This window comes from Otolemur garnettii, unplaced genomic scaffold (genome assembly GCF_000181295.1).
Source record: "Otolemur garnettii isolate 467f Iridium unplaced genomic scaffold, OtoGar3 scaffold00143, whole genome shotgun sequence".
Lineage (NCBI taxonomy): Eukaryota > Metazoa > Chordata > Mammalia > Primates > Galagidae > Otolemur > Otolemur garnettii.
Window position 1 is genome coordinate 3,489,969 of NW_003852538.1, and position 7,863 is coordinate 3,497,831.

The 7,863-nt window shown below is 33.6% G+C and overlaps 1 pseudogene; it reads right to left on the reverse strand.

Moving 5' to 3' along the window:
- Nucleotides 1-5,713: 5,713 nt before the first annotated feature.
- LOC111728197 lies at nt 5,714-5,814 on the reverse strand (annotated as a pseudogene).
- Between the last annotated feature and the right edge of the window lie 2,049 nt (nt 5,815-7,863).

Consider the following 7,863-nt stretch of genomic DNA (forward strand, 5'->3'; position numbering starts at 1 on the left):
CAACCTGTTAGAGTCTCTATCTCTGCAGCAGATCACTTAAAAGTTAATGAAGATGTATTGATGTTATGATTTTTTGTTTTTATTTAAGAATGTTCAGTCTGGGCGGCACCTGTGGCTGAAAGGAGTAGAGCGCCGGCCCCATATGCCAGAGGTGGCGGGTTCAAACCCAGCCTGGCCCAAAAAAAAAAAAAAAGAATGTTCAGTTTATTTTCTTTAAATCTTTCTCATAATGGTCTATTTGGATTTCTATTATGTTAAGCACCAGAATAATGTGCTACTACATTAGGCTTAGTTGCAAACATATCTCTTTATTTCATCAGAGGTTAGCCCCTCAGAAGTCAGATATGTTTTGTTGTTCTTTTCTTTCTATTAGAGAAGTTTTCAAAATGAAAGTGTTCAAAGTCATTGCATTTGTATACTTTACTAGAGTTTCAAATTTGGTCAAAATTGCTCTTTGAAAAACAACATAGAACAAAAAGTAAATGTTTTTAGGTATTAAAAAGGGTTTAATCTTCTCATGGGGAAATTTATTCCAATTGGAGTCATAAGTCACAGCCTTAAATATGTAGTATATGAAGGCATAGAAAGAAGAGGAGGAATTTCTAATTAAAGGATTCATTCCTATGTTAGAGTTCAGCTCAAGCACGGAGGCACATGGGAAAAGGCAGCACTGTGACAAATAGAAGATTTGTATTGGCATAAATAACCTTGTTATTTAGAAAACTTTTACTTAATCTGATCCAGACTGGACATATTTGGAAAAGTGATCGATTCTTTGGGAGTTTACTTTTTTCTAGCCTCCACTCCTCCCTGTGTAGTGATAATTGTGGGCTACAAACACAAGAGTCAAAACACGAAGACATTCTCCAGACGTCTTTCCAAAAAGAATGTATTAATTTGCATTCCCACCGGCAGTGTAGAAGTGTTCCCTTTTCTCCACATCCAGGCCAACATCCCTGGTTTTGGGATTTTGTGATATGGACTAATCTTACTGGAGTTAGGTAATTTCTCAAAGTAGACATCTGGAGAACACTTAGAGAACTAAAAATAGACCTGCCATTTGATCCTACAATTCCTTTTAAAAATCACATTACAACAAAGATATTTGTATCAGAATGTTTATTGCAGCCCAATTCATAATTTCTAGGAAGAAGAAGCCAAATGCCCATCAACACATGAATGGATCAATAAATTGTGATATACATACACTGTGGTATATTATGCAGCCCTAAAGAAAGATGAGGACTTTACCTCCTTCATGTTTACATGGATAGAGCTGGAAAATGTTCTTCTTAGCAAAGTATCTTAAGGATGGAGTAAAAAGTATCCAATGTACTCAGCCCTATTATGAAACTAATTTATAGCTTTCATATGAAAGCTATAACCTATTTATAGCTTAAGAATATTGGGAGGGGGAGGAGAGGGATGGGGTGAGTGGATGGGTGGAGGGAGCATGATAGGTGGAATCACCTCTATGGTTTATCTTACAAGGATACAAGTGAATCTTTCTAAACGTAGAATATAAATGTCTTAATTCAATAACTAAGAAAATGACATAAAGGCTATGTTAACCAGTTTGATGAAAATATTTCAAATTGTATATGAAAACACCACACTGTACCCCATGATTGCATTAATGTACACAGCTATCATTTAATTAAAAAAAAAAAAAACACGAAGACATTGCAGAGCTGTGAGTAAGGTGACTCCCACTCCCACTGAGACCAGTTTGGACATTAAGGACATTAAGACCATTAAGAACACTACCACGGAGACCATTTTGCTTCCACATGGCATGCATTTTTATATGTAATTTGTAACACTGAGATTTTGCAAAACTGTAAATCAAATCTCCATGTAAATGTCTTTTTGTTATGTGTAATCCTTTACTGGGATAAAACAAAGCTGCACCATTCAAAATGTCAGCGAGCCAACTGCAGGTTCATAGAACATTCTCAACTTCACTACAGAGAACTAAAGTCAAAACAAATTTTTATAATTCTTTGGCAACTATTCTACAGCTTTCCCAAAAGCTATAGCTTATTAACAGGTGTTACATTGCCCTAGCCAGCTGTCAATACCTGCTTTCACCACTGTGGATGAAAATATACCCAGAGACACAACACATATATTCCCCGGATATCCTTCTTTATTACATTCTGAGGTGAGATGATGTCAGATTTGCTTACCTATCATCTTCATCCTGATTCATTATTCAAAGCAAGAATGGTTCAATGTTCACATTTTTTTTTCTTGGCTGGGGCTGGGTTTGAACCTGCCACCTCTGGCATATGGGGCCGGCGCCCTATCCTTTTGAGCCACAGGCACCGCCCCAATGTTCACATTTTTTAAAGTTGATCTTTCCCAATCATTGTTTTTGTTGATAAAAATCAACAAAATGCTATTTAAGATAGTTAGAAATATGTTCGTTGCTGTGCAAACACAAACTTTTAATGCGTTTTCCCAAAAGTTAATTTATGGGGAAAAGCACTAAGGAATTGCATTTATTTTCACGGTGTGGTTTCTTCTTTTGGTTACACACTTTTCTTTGATACCCTTGCCCTTTACGACACCACAAGTCACCTCTCCTTGCTTTTCTCTTTGTGAACTCTCTGTGCAGAATACCTGTAGGATAGATGTACTAGGAAATAATAAAATTTAGAACTCTGATAAACTGTTTGTTCCTCTAGCAAGTAAAAGTACAAAGAACTATTGAATATCCTAAACTCTCTGAGTTTTATTTGTTTAAAGTGGACTCACAGGTTGCCAAAGCTGCTGATTATTTCCAAGCTGTTTACATTTCCGCTGGATCTCCCAGAAAGTGTTTCTACCCAAGTTCCCTTTCACCTGAACCATGTATACCTTCCCAAATTCCTTACTTGACAGTAATGCAAACATTATGTTTATTCCTACTCAACTGATCAAATTTTGCCATATTTAAATTCCTGCATAGAATTAAAAGTGGTATTCCTGGAAATGGTGACTTCATATCAAAGTCAACACAAATTCTGGCTTATAAGATCGAGTTCTTTGTGACTGGTCATTCACAGAGCACAGAAGTTCAAGAATAAAATCCATTCTTGAACACATTCCAGGGAACAATCTTCTTAACAAATAAGCCAAGGACAAGAGTTTTTCAGAGTCAGACCTTTTCTCTAAGGGGCTTTATTATATCAGACAATTTCCAATGGGAATAAAAGTAGTCTTCTAAGTATTTTGAGCTCTATCTCATTTTCCTTCCAGCTGATAATCAGATATTAGACATTTATGTAATCATATGTTTGGAAGGGATTTAAAACTACTTCTTCCTTTTTTGTTGTATTTTTTTCACAGTTGCTTGAAAAATAAATAGTCTAACAAGACAAATCATGCCCTTCTCAGTTAAAAAAGAAAAATATATATATTCATATCCTTCCTAATACAGTTTTAAGATAATAGCATTTGAAATGAGAGAAAATTGTTCATCTTCCTCTTTTATTTTCATCAGGTAAAAAACGGCATCTTAAATTCAGTGACTGATTTGATTTTTTTTCTTTCTCTAAGAATTACTGCATGGATGTAACTTCTTCTTTTTTTTTTAAATGAAGTAGCAAGGACTTTAATAATTCTTTATACATTAAAAAAATTCAAAATACTTCTTTAACTTTTATTGTTATAAAAGATACAATGTAAGGTAAATACCGTTAACTCCATGTATCTTAAAACTAAGACCAAGGTATTGAATTAACTTGTAAAGTCTCTGAAAGAAAACCATTGTTGCAACAGGGTCGTTAAATATAGATTAATTTCAGTTATCTAATGCTAAGCACGTATATATAGGTTAATTTCAGCTGAGCAGAGGTAATTAGAGCCGCACAGCGTAATGAAGTCTCATTGTATCATTTAATTCCTGACATAAAACAAAAGTGCAATAATTCTTAAAAAATTAAAATTCAGATTTCAACTAAATTTCCAGTTTATAAGCAGAAATTCCAGATACAAACAAAAAAGAAAAATGTGACTGTTGTACATAAAATAAAAAATCATAAAACATACTTCTGTATGGTCCCAAATGTTCATATATTGGATTGAGTATAGGAGGACATCAAAATAACCACTATAAGTACTTCAAATAATTAAAGAAAAATATGTTTATGTTCAAATATTTAAAGAAAAGATGTAGCAATGATATGACAAATAGTAACTCTCGTGAAAGTGTAAAAAGGAGCAAGTGGAAATTCTAGAAATGACAAATACAAGAACTGTAACAAAAAATGTAAAAGTGACTTCATCTATAGATTAGAGATGGAAGATAGATGAATATGAACTTGAAGATAATTAACAAAAAGTATCCATTCCAAAGAACAGATTAAAAAAAGATTCAAAGAAAATTAGTAGAACCTCAGGGAGCTTTGGAACTGTCCAGGCATCCCAACATATGTACTGAGAGCCTCCGAAAGAGAGTGGGGTAAAAGAAAAGGCGAAGAAAAGGAAGAAATAATAGCTAGAGATTTATTTCCCAGATTTAATGAAAAACTGACTTCCAAAATATTGAACCTGAATTGCCATTTGCAGGCCCCCTGGAAATGTGTGATCATAACCTAACCCGGGAGTGACTGTCAAGGAGAAACCGTCAGAGGCCGTGTGATGGGGCTAAACACCAGCTCCAGGTACCAGTGGGGCTCACGCAGTGACTGTCAGGCCGTCTGCTCAACTCGAACTCTACTCTCTCCATCATTTCTCTATCCAGTTTTATTCATTCTGATATTACATATTAATACTTTGTAAATTAAGTACATTAATTTTAATTGCTTATTAAAAGACCAATGTTGAATGTGATAACTTAGGTAAAACCTATTATAAATTTGCTAAAGAATATTCTCACATGAGTATACACTTCCATTTTTTAAACTCTCTATGGATATGTATTTGTCTTTTTTATTTCAGACTAATATGAGGGTACAAATGTTTGGTTACATTGTTCTCAAAGAACTAAAAGTAGACCTTCCATTTGATCTCACAATCCCATTACTTGGGACTTTATATAAAAAAATATAATTTTTCCTGACTTAATTATATTTCTTTGACCTTCTCATACATAAAAAATTATATATTCCAGCAGTACCTGTGGCTCAAAAGGGTAGGGCACTGGCCTCATATGCGGGAGGTGGCAGGTTCAAACCCAGCCCCAGGCCAAAAAAAAAAAAAAAAATATATATATATATATACACACAGCATATACAATATATATATATATATATATACATCATATACTATGTGTGTATATATATTCCAAAGGCCACCTATATTATGAATTCTTAGAGAGAATTATATATTGTCTAAAAATGTAATTTATAGGTGGGGGGTTGGGAGATTTAAAATCATTTTTCAAGGCAGTGCCTGTGGCTCAGTGAGTAGGCCCCCGGCCCCATATCCTGAGGGTGGCAGGTTCAAACCCGCCCCAGGTCTAATTGCAACAAAAAAAAGGAAAAAAGTCATTTTTCAAACACAAATTTTTAAAAATCACAATAATTCAATTTTTCCTATATTCTACCTTATTTTCTGATTTTTTGTTTCAGGATATTATAGGGGTACACACATTTTGGTTGCATAGTTTGCTTTTGAACACTTTAAGTTAGAGTTTTAAGTGTGCCCTTTCCCCAGAAGGTGTACATTGTATCAGTTAGGCGTGAATTTAACAAACACTTCCTCCCTGATCCTACCTATTTGATTAAAAAATATGGAACACTTCACAAATTTGCAAGTCGTCCTTGCTCGGGGTCATGCTTATCTCTGCGTCATTTCACCTTTAGAATGTGTCTTGTTGAAGTGAGCATAAAAATTCAATTTTGACATTATAAGTTCAATATAAAATTAGATAGCCCATTTATTTTAATAAAAAGTGTTAGTTAAAAATTATTTATCTTTTTATAAACACAATCAATTTTTTGATGAAAACAAATATTTTCATTCAGTTGAATAGACAAGTGGTGTAACAGAAATATATTTTAAGCCAAAGAATTTGGGCTCACTGTTTGCATAGGTTCACATGTAAAAGTAAGTAGAAAAGTTATTTTACTTTCAGATTCTGAACATATTATAAACTTATAACATATTTACTTCTATTTTAGAAGACCACAAAGCATACTGAAAGCTAATGGAAAATGTAAGGTACTTATCAGTACGTTATAGCCAATATTTCAGATTATATAACATTGCTCTAAAAAGGTTTGGGTGGAGCGGCTGAAATAAACCGAGTGAACCAGAGGTAGGAAAGTCTCCTAAAATTTCTGAGGCTTTTGCTACATAGCTTATGGCACTGATTCAGAAATGAAAAGGAAGGTGAAAATGAAAGATTATTTCAAAACATACCCCTGTGATGACAAATAAGTTCTGACTGATTTCAGCTGTGCTTTCTTCCAAGCTTTAATTTCCACCATTTGGGTAATAATCAACTTGTATTTACACTAAATAAACCTGACCATTTACATACTATTATTACTACATTTTCCTACATATCATTATGACATTCTAAGGACAAAGTACTAAAACTTCACATCATAATGTAAAAGTATTCTGCAATCATTTTTTAAATGAAAAGACATACTAGGTTTCAAACTGGCATCATTTCTGTGAATTAAAATCTGGCAGGTCTCAAGACACAGTATATAAACTGACATGTCTCAAAGGAAATTTGTATAAACTCTGAAGAAAAGGACCTGGAAAATGAATTATTCCAAATCTACTATATACATATTAAAAGTTACTGCAGGACAGGAGTCTTTCATTACACTGTGTCTCTTTTTGATATTATACTAATTTCTAACAGTGTTTTTCTTTTTACATGTATAAAGTTTGATGCATACTAATCAATCAATCAAAAACATTTACAGTTTAACCTAACAAATATGTATTTATTATGCACGTTTATTTAAAAATAATTATGATATGAAACTTAGTATAAATATTTTGTATGAAGACTCATGTTTTTAAAACAAAATTATAGATTAGTGTTTAAGCACTTGTCTCATAGTCCTTTCTGTGCCTATGGAGAGATAACCGGATAGAGGCCGTCAGCAGGGGCTCAGATGGAAAGCACACTACTTCTCAGACCAAATGCCACACAGAAGTATTTTTAAGAAGTTAATGTCCTCGTGAGAGGAAACATGAGAGAGCGTCTTCCTTTCTCTGCTTTTCACCATTGGAAGGTATTTCAGGAAAACGCCCATCTGCAAAGCAGGAAGAAGGCCTTCACCACCAACTCCACCACGCTGGAAGCTCCAGAAGTTCTAGATCAGGGAGCTTGATAAATAAATGTTTGCCGATTGATTAAGGAAAAAAACTTGATGAACGAGTTTGTTAATAAACAAACTTGATAAATAAATGTTTGTTGTTTGGTTAAGAAGAAAAATCACCAAATAAATCAGAAAAAAAAAATCAAAACCTTTCATGCATTATTACATGAAATCCTTTCTTATAGTCAACTCATGCTCAAAACTCACCACTCTCCTCCCATCAAAAAAGATCAAAGCTGAGAGTGGAAAATTCTGGTGATTGTCTTTAACTCTCTATCACATATCAGAGCAGAATTTCTGTCTTAGAGTTATAAAGTTTTCAGTGTATAGGTAGAACTTTGTAAACTGATGAAAGTATACTTGCCTTTGTCCAAAGTGAATCAAATAAAATACATCACCAGTATTTTTTTATATATATCAACAAAGGGGAACAAAGGATGGGATAATTTAGAACTATAATTAATCCAAAATAAATCATATTAATTAGCAGTACAATGGATCACATTTCTTTTGCCTTATTAATCTTGTTTTATTAAAGTGAGAGGGCCAGACCAGCGCCATTTTGTTGTTTACTGCCTAAGTTCTGTTC